This window comes from Plectropomus leopardus, chromosome 4 (genome assembly GCF_008729295.1).
Source record: "Plectropomus leopardus isolate mb chromosome 4, YSFRI_Pleo_2.0, whole genome shotgun sequence".
NCBI classification, from domain to species: domain Eukaryota; kingdom Metazoa; phylum Chordata; class Actinopteri; order Perciformes; family Serranidae; genus Plectropomus; species Plectropomus leopardus.
In genome coordinates, this window is record NC_056466.1 from 3,970,169 (window position 1) to 3,982,922 (window position 12,754).

The 12,754-nt window shown below is 38.8% G+C and overlaps 5 non-coding genes across 5 annotated transcripts; 1 reads left to right on the forward strand and 4 right to left on the reverse strand.

The window, feature by feature from the left end:
* The first annotated feature begins 1,420 nt into the window (after positions 1–1,420).
* trnac-gca lies at positions 1,421–1,492 on the forward strand. The gene has a single exon. It is a non-coding gene; the product is annotated as a tRNA-Cys (tRNA).
* Positions 1,493–1,882: 390 nt separating this feature from the next.
* trnac-gca lies at positions 1,883–1,954 on the reverse strand. Its single transcript has one exon. It is a non-coding gene; the product is annotated as a tRNA-Cys (tRNA).
* A 229-nt stretch (positions 1,955–2,183) lies between these two features.
* On the reverse strand, positions 2,184–2,255 carry trnac-gca. The gene has a single exon. It is a non-coding gene; the product is annotated as a tRNA-Cys (tRNA).
* A 180-nt stretch (positions 2,256–2,435) lies between these two features.
* Positions 2,436–2,507, reverse strand: trnac-gca. The gene has a single exon. It is a non-coding gene; the product is annotated as a tRNA-Cys (tRNA).
* Positions 2,508–3,328: 821 nt separating this feature from the next.
* Positions 3,329–3,400, reverse strand: trnac-gca. Its single transcript has one exon. It is a non-coding gene; the product is annotated as a tRNA-Cys (tRNA).
* Positions 3,401–12,754: the final 9,354 nt, after the last annotated feature.

A 12,754-nucleotide genomic window follows, 5' to 3' on the forward strand; every position in this document is an offset into this window, starting at 1 on the left:
ACTACTGCCCCCTCCCAACAACGTAGCATGACAAGATTAGTACCAATGGATGTCTAAGGCCGTCTAATTTAGTATGATCTCTGTATCTTGACTGTGCCTTTTTGTTGTCAGTGATAGCCAGTAAATAAATTGTTTTACTCTGGTCCATTTAATGGTCAATCATAGACCTCCACCTTGTCCTTGGGGCAGGATCATCTGTACCCTTTAACTCCCCCTTGCCAGCAGGCCTGCATCTAATGGTTAGGACTGCTGATTGCAACCAGCTAAAACTGAATTATTTCAGTGTTTATTGTTTGGGAGCTCTTTACCCAGAGCCAATGTATCTGCGGAGGTGTCTTTCTCTCCAAAACAAACAGACCAGGGGTTTAAAACTAGTTAAACACTGAATAAAGCATTTTCAAGTTTTAAAAAAATGTGTATTTCTTACACTCCTTGTCTTGGAGGCACTGCTTTAGAGGATGATGCAAAATCATGAATGGCCATATCTAGAGCCAGTTTATGGCTTCTAACTTCTGTGGACGTGGACCAACACCTTTTGTAGATATAAACAGCTTAATTTAATGTGACAAAAAGTAGTTTCAGGTGATTACACACTTAAGAAAACATTCTGTTAAATTATATTACATTTCTGCCAGTATATCCTCCTTAATCCTACACACTACAGCTTAAAGAGCCAATGCTGAACTATATACTTGTGTATGTACTCATGCAGAAAAGTGACTTATGCCTTGAGAGGGTGGCAGATCTGAAACATTGGGACAACTGGGGATTGTTTGTGACATTGCTATCTTTGCTATTTTAGTGAAACTACAAAGTTTTAACATGTTTCTACTATCAATTCATGTATCTGTTATCTTTGTAACACAAACAGAAAGTGCACAGTTTAGTCTCTAAGTGAAATGTGACAATTCACATGTTGTTCCAACTAACCCACACTCTTGTATCTTAAGTAGCTTGCTTTATAGCTAGCACCTAAAACCTCAGCACTAAAAACATGCATAAAAGAGACTTCAGACCTGGCCTGACATAGACACATCATACATTTGATTTAAGTCACAAAAATGCATGAAGTATGAGAAATTACTCTCTTACCTCAAAATTAGTTTTGCCTTATTTACTTGGATGTGTCTGCCACAGGGTGCTACTTCCTCAAATAAGGAATAAAGACTTAACTGAGCATGTGCAGTGAGTCAGGTGATTGGTAGCTGGTTCCTGATTGGAGAATTTGAAATTTTCCCAACCAGCACCAGTCTCCCTTAGTGGAAGCTTGTGCTCAGAGACAGAAAAGAACATTTGTTAAGACACAAGTCATGTGACTGTTTCTGTATTTTTATTGCTGCTTAAATGAACAATTAAACATTTTGTCTGAATCTAGGACCAGTATTTGGTGATGAATAGCTATAACAGTGTTACTTGTATAGGGGGCATAGCTCAGTGGTAGAGCATTTGACTGCAGATCAAGAGGTCCCCAGTTCAAATCTGGGTGTCCCCTACTTTGATAATGCAGGTTAATATTTAATCTACCTGTAGCTCTTTCACAGATCTGATGATAAAAGCATGATAAAAGCAGTACCACTAACTGACCTTAAAACCAGCTGCATATTTTATACATTTTAAACTTTTAAACTCTGTAGCGCTGTAAGCATTTCATACTCAAGAGCATGATCGCTTGTGCTCATCACTTCATTTTGTTGTACAGGGTAGTTGATTGTGGTTGTTGGTCTTTCTTAAAGCTTTACTGCTGTGTTTTCATATGTATCTTTGTTTAGTCTATGAAGCTGGCAGAGCTTGCCGAGTCAGACCAGTTTAGGACACATGCCTGAATAGTGAGATCAAAGCTGCAACTTCCTGAACAACAGAAATTGGATCACAAAGGAAAGGCAGGGGGCACCCAGATTTGAACTGGGGACCTCTTGATCTGCAGTCAAATGCTCTACCACTGAGCTATACCCCCACAGCCAGCAGGTAGTAGTACAGCATCAATATCCTAGATGCTGATTAATTGTGTGACAGTTTTAGAGCTCTGCATCATCAGAGTCAACTTCTAACAGACTGCTCAGTGATCATACTTTCTATTAGGCGTAGTACTTTTCTACTCAAATAGGCCACTGTATGGCCAGGTGATGATGGTATATAATAACAAAGATTGACTCAAAAGTTCACATTGACAAGTGTAACAACACAGGGGGCACCCAGATTTGAACTGGGGACCTCTTGATCTGCAGTCAAATGCTCTACCACTGAGCTATACCCCCACAGGCAATTTGTGATAGCATCAGTATAGTAGACCTTGAATGATTGTGTGACAGCTTTAGAGTTCATGCTTTCTATTAGGTGTAGCACATTTCTATTCAAATAGAGCAATGTATGGCCAAGTGATATTTGTATATAATAATATAGATTGGCAGAAAAATTTGTGCTTAGTATAATACCACAGGGAGCACCCAGATTTGAACTGGGGACCTCTTGATCTGCAGTCAAATGCTCTACCACTGAGCTATACCCCCACTCCCATGTGCATCTGCCTGCAGGATACTACAACTTTCACTCATCCAGCAACATGCTCAGTACTCAGTGCTGAGACAAAGTTTTTATTTTTGCTAAAACCTTACTATTTAAAAGTTTTCCAAATGTAATAGTAAATCTGGGTGGGCACATGTATTGAACTCTGCTTTTGCATTCCACTGAGCACAGTTGAAACATACACGCTTGTATTTTGCAACACACATACCTTCTTAATCATCGCAGTTGAAGCGCTATGCCTAATCAACAATCAATGCTTTGCTGATCAATAAGTGTGAGAAACCCTCTACACAAGGAGTACAGCTCAGCGGTAAAAATTTTTGACTGCAGGTCAAGAGGTCTTTAGTTCACTTCTGGGTTCCCCTTATCGTGGATTTGTTTGCATCACTTCTTTTGGTTGAACTGGGCTAACTGAGATACTGTAGTGTTTCTATATGTTTGGACCAGTGAATATCACAAAAATCAATCCATCCATTTCAAGCTTCCACTCTTTGCAACGCCACTGCAGTTCATTTCAATACATTTTTTAAGTCTATAGGTTGCATGTTTGATGCTCAAATTTTGGGTGGATCATTTCAAATAGCTGTACACTTTGTTGGCCCATTGGGAGTGAGTGTTTATCTTTCAGCTCGAGATCATATGTGCTGCTTGTGTATTCAGTCACGCTTTTGTGTTATCTATTGAGCTGGAGGCCCGTTGGCACAGCTGGCCCAGTCAGGCCAGTTCTAAAGTCAGGCTTAAATGTGGATATTAAAGCTGTCACTTCCTGACCACCAACAGAGCTTAGTCAAAGTAAAGGAATTTGAGGGGGCACCCAGATTTGAACTGGGGACCTCTTGATCTGCAGTCAAATGCTCTACCACTGAGCTATACCCCCATACACTGTTCTGTGAAGCATTGATAACATATGCCAAATGGCAAACAGCTTGGTCCAAAGATTTTAATTCAATCTGCATGCTTCAATATTGGAAGTTTACAAAAACTTGCGCTCTGATTTTGCGTCGATTTCACTTTTCTGCTAAGTTTTAACCGGCAGGCTCGTTCAAGTACTCTTTGGGTAACAGAGAAGCTGATCATTTGACCTTCACCTGCATATTATACAATAAACCTGCTGCCTGCATGCTTTCAGTTAGGGATGGTACATGTTATCCTTTGAAGGAATTATTTGTAATTATGAATTTCTTAATTAATATGCAAATATGATTCATTAATGGATTGATGTTTATATGAGGGTTTTTGATTGTGTAGCACCATAGTTTGGGCAAAAAAAACAACCTTTGATCTAATGGATTATATAAATGCCCCAGAAGGCCCTCTTGGATACCTCTTGGATACCACTATGTAGCTATGATGGTAAAGTGTCCTCTACTTGTCTTACAGGCCGCCCTCCATGCTAGAAAACTTTCTGCACACTGGTGCTCCACTGTATGCAGCTGGAGCCCTTTTTACTTTTCTTTCCCCTTCCTCTCAGACAGCCTGTGTCCGCCACTGGATGATGGTGACGTGGACCCGTGCTGCTCGGCCTCCTGTGCTGGAAATTTTGCATACTCATGCTGCAGTCAGGTGTTTCGGATAACAGTGTCCTTTAAATGGCACATATGTCAGCGCAGAAAAAGGTGATGTTGTCCAGTCATGCTGTCATGTGTTTATCACTAATCGAGTCATGCTACTGTACAGGTCCATATAAAGTCATAACAACTGCATCCGCTGTTGCCACAGTAATGAGGAAAAAATGTCTGCTGCATTTCTTCCTGTTTTTTCCCGTGGCAAAGAGGTCCAATTCCCACATGACCCGGACAGGGGGAAACCGGACACACACACACACACATAGCTTAGGTAGTGCACATGAAGTCTAGACGTTTCCTACTATTGCAGGATGCAGGGCATCCTTTCACTACTTCAAATAATTTACATCCAGCGTGCAATGTGTGTGTACAGAAGCAAATAATAGGCATAAATCCTCTTATGTCTGTCACATGAGTTCAAACAGGTGGTTTTCAAAGTAAAATGCTGACGTGTTTAAATTAATTATTTACATACATCAACATTAAGTTTCCAGTAGGGAGTAAATGTCACAATTCAGCTGATTACAAACTTTATGACCATTATTTGCTTCCATTAAAAACTCTTGCCTGTATTGTGTGTTTTTCCATGTAACCATATTTTACTTTTCTACATTTAAAAGGGGGTTCATATGTGATATTACATGTGATGGTTTCAAATGTGATATCACATTGTACATGATGCAGTGACACTCTGTTGATTTCCTAATCTAACTGAATGATGAACAAAATTAAAATGGGTTGTGAGGAAACTGTGGACAAATTGAAAATCCTTGTAAAATATTTTTTTCCACAATGTACAAATGTAGTTAGTTTTGTGTCCCCCTGGCTTCAAATCCATCACATCATCATGTGAATGTGAAGGATTTTCAGCAGGTGTTCCCTAATTGTTGTATCTCAGAACTTAATGTTACAACAAGGAATGTAATGTTACAGTGCTTGCATTAACAATCATAATGAAGTTTTTCGAAATTTCCAAAAACAAATAAAACAATAAATAACACAAGGAAGATGGTAGATTGTGCGCGTTATGATTATGTGATCATCTGGTCCACTACTGACTTGAAGTCCTATTCCTGTCTCATATAAAATGGTAAAACACATTTCCACATGATGAAGCACAGTCAAAAAGTTTTATCGATCCACACCTATGCAGACTTCTCATCGTCCTCTAGCACAATATCATCCTATCCTCTTTTTTCAGGCGCACTAAACTGCCTTATGCCACCAAAGCAGTAGTACATAACTTAGCCTGCATTCTAACAGAAATAATATAATAAATAATGAAAATATAAACATAACATTCAGTCTAATACTTAAAACTATTAAAAAAACTATCAAAACCTATGTATGTCATATACCAACCTTAACACTTTTACCAGGTATAAAATATGTGATTAAGAGGCTCTTGCACATACTAGGTTGCCCTCTGGGTCGGTATAAGGTGCTGAAGGACATCACAAAGCATTGGCATTTAAAAACTTTGAATATAAATGAGTTAAAGGGGCACTGAAGATCTAGAATCTAAAACTAACTCTATGTGACTTGAAATTAATGTGATAAATCCTGCACCAATTTTTTATGTGTTCATGCTAATCCTGACAGTTTGTGGCCGTACTGTGAAACTCTGAGGTATGTGAGCCTGTGTTGACTGTCTTTGACGCGGGGGTGTATCTGAGCAGCAGCGTGTACTCCCAGTCAGGCCTTCCTGCGTAAATAAAAGGCGGTCCTCACTCAGTGTTTCGTACTCCTGAACTTGGTGACGGCCATGTTCCACAGCTGCTCCACGCTCGCTGCCTCATTGTGCTGTTTGTATATTTAGCTGCTCCGTTCCACTTCCTCTGCTGTTGACGTTGGGAAAACACACAACAATACAGCCGTGATTCTGCCCTCCCCTCTCAGCATCCTCCCTCTTACTCCCTCACGCCTTCCCCCTGACTCAATATTCCCTCATTCGTTGTCCATCTCATCAAAGCGCTCTTTGAGAAAGAAACTGTGAAGTGATTCACAGAGCCACAACAATGACAACGGGCAGCCATGTTTTTCCGGATCACACATAGTATATGATTAACAGCAGGTCAAACACAATATGAGGGTTGAAAATGGAATAAGAGGCTGGAAAATCTAAATCAAGACATGGGAGGGAAACACCACCAGATATTACTCATACTCACAATTTGGCAAAATTGCAGGCTTGTACTTTACTATTTTTGATTCCATTGTAACTAGTGCATTGTTTACTTCACCTTGTTTTTGCACTGCTCATATCCACCGGTGGATTCCAAAGCTTACTGCTCACTTTATTTTGGAAAGGGTTCATGTACTTGGTGATGCACAAGTTTAGATAACTGACTGATGTTGGATCAGTGAGATTTTGGGGATTCAACATCACAACCCCTCTCCAGGAAGACCCATATGGGATAGATCAGACCCCTGCCAGGGATGTACTGGAAGTAAAACTTCTCTGATCCAAGTTTAACCAACTTACGCTTACATAACTTTCATGCAATAAATTTTTTATAGATGGATATATAATTATTGATGTCTGTTTCGTCTTTTGCTGGTATGACGATGATAAAGCGTCTCCCTGACAACAGCTGCAAGTCGAGACAATGCAGACTGAAACTGTATTTTCTTTGCCCAGCTTTTCATTTCGTCATAAAACTACGTTTTCTTCGTGAATTTATTAGCCTTTCACTGTAAAGGCCAACTCTAGCTCAGACACCGCCTGTTCAGTGTTTGTGTCTCTCCGCACTGAATCGACGGGGGTGTCTGCATTTTGCAGCTGGTAATCGTGAAAGAATTTCATTAGTCTGACTCTCAGTGAAGGATGAGTGGTGTCTTGTAATCAGATAAATGCTGTTTCAGATTCAAAACAGGAATTCAAAATGTTGAATATTGGAACTATAACTCTAAATGTCACTGGTGTCCGTAGCAGCGGCAACCTTCAAGATAAAATAGACTGAATATAACTGCAAAAGTTGGATTGATTAATAATCAAGTCGATCGACAGAAAATTAACTTTAAACTATTTGAATGACTTAATAATCATTTTTTGAATTTTACTATGCAAATAAAAAAAATCAAAAACAAAAACATTTGCTGATTTCCTGCTTCTGAAAGAGAGAGCCTGATGCTTTTCTTTGTCATACGTGATAATAAACTGAATATCTTTGGATTTTTGTACTGCTGTTCGGATAAAAACATGCTTTCAAATCATTTTATTATTTATGATGACATTTTATTGACAAAAAAATTTAACCTTTATGTAATATAACCATCTTGTTAATTATTTTTGTATATATTTTACATATTTTTACAAGTTAGTATTTCGTTTGTGGCATGATCAAAATAAGGTGACTTTTTTGTTTAAAAAAATGAATCAAAGGATTACGACAGCATATTTGAGCCTTTGAAGATAAGGAAGCAACACCTGAAGCCAGGGCAGTGGGTTTAACTTTTTATGGGAAAATAAATCATTTTTTGTGTTTGTTTATTTGTTTGCCTTTTTTAAATTTAAGTTGAAAAGTTTTGAATTATTTTATGACTTGAATATTCTGTTACATTGAATTATAAAATTAAGAGGTAAAACAAATTTATGAGAAAACCATAAATTCTCTGAAACACTGTCACAGTGTTTATTTACAATAAACACTAAGGGAAATAGTAATAAAATCACGTACCTCCTCTGTAATAACTTACAATGACCTTAATAAACTCTATTAAACAATGATCATTTTCTGAAAATATAGTATATTTTTAAATGAGTGGTTGTTTGTGACTGTTTTTGTTCGTCATGACATCACTGGCCTCATATGTTACCCTACTTGGCGATGTAAACAAAAGTATCATTCTAACATGATAACTGTTTCCTGCCAAAGTGTTTGGCAGAGTGTAAATAACACTCACAGCTAAAACCAAAGGTCCTCTGCTATTGATCCTGGGATTTTTCAGAGATAATCTTCACTGGAGGACCCACTACAGATCTAATATGCCCTGATTTAGACGGGCTGACTAGACAGCAGCAGAATTGTGTGTTTTGAGCTCGTGACCTGCGCTTGAACTCTGGTGGGAGGGCAGCGGCTGTTTGCTTCATCCTGCAACTGACTGTGGTGACAGAGGAAGTTGGCAAGAGGAGAGGAGGAAAGAGATGCACTCCATTAATTAGATCAGGATATTGGGTAGGAAGTTAATTAACACTCTCACACACATGCCCAGTGAGGTTCAGAGAGAGAAGTGGTGAAGTGAGAGGAGAGTGAAAAGAGACGAATAAGTGGAGTGAAAAGGATTAGAAAGATGCGTCATTCAAAGGAACTAAGACAGACAGATAGTCAGACCTGAACTAACCCAATATAAGCAGCTCTTAACCTCCTTTAACTGAGTGTGACTGTCTGAAACCTCCTTTGATTACATCTATATTGGAAAATTGCATCTTTTTTGCTCTAAGCCTCTGAAATCAGATGAACCTGAAACACATAAAAACAGCATTTATATGTGTCTGATCTTTACACACTAGGCGCCTGTTTAGAGCTCGTATTAGCACGCATTTCCACCCAGTTCTCACTCTCACTCTGAACGTCAAATACGTCCGCTCTGTCACTGCAAGCGTAATGCCACTCAAAGACTGTGGTGACACCTTGCAGACAGCCCATTCAAAGCATCCTGCCCTAAAGTATATGTAGCTTTAAGCCTTAACAAAATGTAAATGGGTGAGTTATAAAAATGGAAAAAAAAATCACCATCTGTACAGTTGTCAGGGATGTTAAAATCAGCTACAAAGAGCAAAACAGTTTTTTTGTACAAGGCTGTTAACATATACAATTTTACTGTAAAGATGGACATTTTAATATGGGGGGTTTATGGAGATTAAGTCACTTTTAGAGCCAGCCTCAAATGACCGTTCAAAGAACTGCAGATTTTGGCAGGCTTCATTTTTCAACATATTAGTGTGGATATGGCCTTAAAGAAAAATTCAAATCTTGCTCATAATGACGGTGACAGTTTTGTTGCTCTGCCCTTCCCATGGCTTTGCATTGGCACAGAAATAGTCTATGATATCACGCACCTGTGACTTCCAGTGTCACAGACAAACACACACACAGCCATACACACACACACACACACACACACACACACACACACACACACACACACACTTTCACAGTACATCTCCTTCCTCTCGGACATACTGGGAATTCCATGTTGCACGTTGAGGACTGACAGCAAGCAACGCTGTAAACCTGATACCCTTTCAAGATGTCTCACACACACACAAACACACACACGCACTGTACATGGACACTGTGGTCATTATTGAGATGAGGGGTCACACTTCATCCTGTCAGTGACAGCAGTGTGTCCTCTCAGTCTGTCAGTCACTCCATACGCTGTACATGAAAATAAAAGGTCAGCGTTTACGTTGCTACATGCCTGTGTGTGTGTGTGTGTGTGTGTGTGTGTGTGTGTGTGTGTGTGTGTGACTGTGTGCAGTCCAGGAATAGCAGCACAGGGATGCCTGTTTCCTCTGTCTTTCCCTCCGCAGGGAGGAAGAATCCACCGTGACCCCCCTGGCTTCCATGGCGACCCCTCCAGCCGTGACCCTGAAATGAAACACGGAGCTTCATGGAAAACAGTTGCAGTCTACTTTGAAAATGTAGGCAAATTTGTCCTCTGGTTGCTGATGTTCTCAGTTCAAGACAAAACATGTTCATGAGACACTTTGTCAAAGAGCAAGACAAAACTTTATGGACCAGTAGGGGAGATAAATAAAGACAAAAACAGAGGAGACAGCAACTACATAAAAGATAATTTAGTATGCATGAGGTGAGATATTTCCATATGTCCTTTCTAATTTCTGTACAATAATAAGAATAAGAATAAGAATAAGAATAAGAAGAAGAAGAAGAAGAAGAAGAAGAAGAAGAAGAAGAAGAAGAATAAAACATTTTAATTAAACTCTAAAAGTTAATGTCTGTACCGACTAAGATGTAAAGTTTGTCACTCAAAGGTGGTCTTTGTTGTTGTAATGTTACAAATGCCAAGGATACAAATCCAACAACACAACCACTTCTCCATAGTCTAATGATACCATCACTGCTTTTAGACAATCAAAGTATTGTTGTGTTATCCATCTTGGGATCCCAGTACAGTGGCCATAATTTGCTTTTGACATCGGTGTTCTTTGCATCCCAAATGACTTCTGAGTACAAACATGAAACAAACACGATAAGAATCAGTTTGTCGTGATGTGTGATCTATAGTTATCACGTTAACAACTAAATGTAACTGTGGCAGCAGTGGTGGGGTTTTCGGTGCAAGGCACATTTGCATAATCATACATTCTGATGTTCGTATTTTGTTGAATGATCGATGTTAAAAACAAACACCTGGACAAAGTATTATTCAATGCAGAGTGTTGTCATATATCTTACATGTGTCTATGGCAAACTCAGAGAAATGTTGGCATTGCACAGCAAACGGAATTGTTACATTTGCACCTGATCATGTAGTGGAAACATCAATGTAAACTTTATGTTTCATCAGTGATTTAGTAAATGCATGGTTTGGTTTAGGCAAAAAAAAAAAAACCAATCAGTTATGGTTAGGAAAGATCCTGTTTTGGCTTAAAATGGCTTTGGCTTTAGGAGCATAATCATGATTGTAAAAATAGTGATGTCTTGTTAAAATAACGTCCACTTGTCATGCGTTTCTTTGCAGGAAGCCAACGCTGTTTTTAAGAGAAAACAACTGCTTTTCTTGGCACTATCCCTGCTGGAAAAACAGCAACGGGTCTCTAAAAACCACAAAGCTCCTGGAAACACAAATTAAGCGCTGTAGTGTTAAGCAAAAAATCTGCTGGAAACACAGCTAAAGGTAAAAACACCCACGCTCTGTGGCTAAAAAGCCACTGATAATGCAGAAACAGGTGCCTATAAAGCACCAACATTTTCGGGTTAAAATCTGCATGGCTTTAAGCCCCCCAAAAAAATCCATGTTTGGGGGATAAAAAGCAGCTGGAAACACCACGGGTCCTCCAAAAAATTTTTTGGGTGTGGCTGAAAAAACAGTAGATACACAGCAACAGGGCCCTAAAAACACAAAGATTTTGGGTCTTAAAATCTGCTTGAAACACAGCGATTAGCGACCAAACATCCATGGTGGAGTTGAAACCGTTTGCATGATAGAAACAGCTGAGTGGTCAATGAGTGTAGGAAAGTGATTTTGAAATGTCGTCCTGGGATTGTTCAAACTTTCTGGTCCTCTTTATTTTGCTCTGTTTGCCAAACCCAACCCTTCAACAACAATAATCCAAGCAGATTACAACAAATGCATGTGAGGTTTTTTTTTTTTTTTTTTTTTCAGAAAACCATTTTCCTCAGTCTGAGTCAAAACTTGAAAAAAATAAAAAAAGTTGGAATTACTGATGACGTAATGCACTTTCTGCATTTTACATAAGAGGAAGAGGAACAGACTAAATGCCGTTTCACAACTACTATCACTGTCCTTTAAGAGGCTCTAAATATCCCTCTTAATATGATCATCCACTGATGATTGCTCTTATGTTTCTGGTGTAGTCAACAGTGTACTTATGGTGAATTTATCATAAAAATGCAACTTACAAAAGGGTGGCCCCACCAACTGCTATTTCAAATGAAGTCTTTTAATGCAAAGTCTGATTATGCTTCAGGGGGGAAAAAAGAAAAAAAATACATCAATAGGTTTGTTACAGGATATTTCACATTATTATCATGCAGATACGCATTAATAATCTATGTCATGCCTCCAAACTTTCCCTTTAAGAGTACCCATGGGTGCTCAGGTCTCCTTGCTCCTAATAAGGAGGTGGTAAGCCCTGCCTTCAGGAGGAGAGGAACAGGGGCCCTGGTGCAAATTTTGAGGACCAGAGTCAAGTCAGACAAATGTGATTTTACACTTCCAGTGAGGAACTTTCAAAATAAAACTCACTAAAAAAATCACTTAGAGGCCACATTGTCAATCACAGAAATAAAAACATAAAAATAATATCCGAGAAGCAGAGAGCGATGAATAAATGTTTAATGTGTGGTTTTATTTCCAAAAATATCAATAATAATTTGAAGGCATAAATTCTGAGCCATATAGCTGGGTTGCTATTTCCTGCAAAGTTCGTCTTAGTTATGAAATATTTAAGATAAAAGATACACTGTGATTTTGTTATTATTATTATTATCTTTGGAGCTAGTTTTAATATATAATTTCTTTTTAATTAATTCGTATTTTAATACATTTTTCATGTATTTTTATTTCTTTTATATATTTGTAAATCACTTGAAATTATCTCAACGTGGTTTAATTACCATATATGTCGCACTCATCCTCAGTGGTCTTAATTCTTCTTGCACATTGAATTTGTTTGCCAGTGCAGCATCCAAGTTTCAGCACAGAGATCATATTTTAATGCAAATTCAAATCTATACTCTTATTTTTAAAGGAAACATCGCCCAGTTCCGGTGCGTTGATGATTTTCTCTGTCTGGCTTGACGCTTGAAACTTCAGGAAAAACTGCTCACAGATCGAGACGCAACCAGAGAGGAGAAGCGCGAGGGGCGAGAACAGCTTGATCCAGTGGAGCCGGTGAAACAGAGAGACACCGGGACAGCGTGAGACATACACAGGGAGGAGCCCCTAGA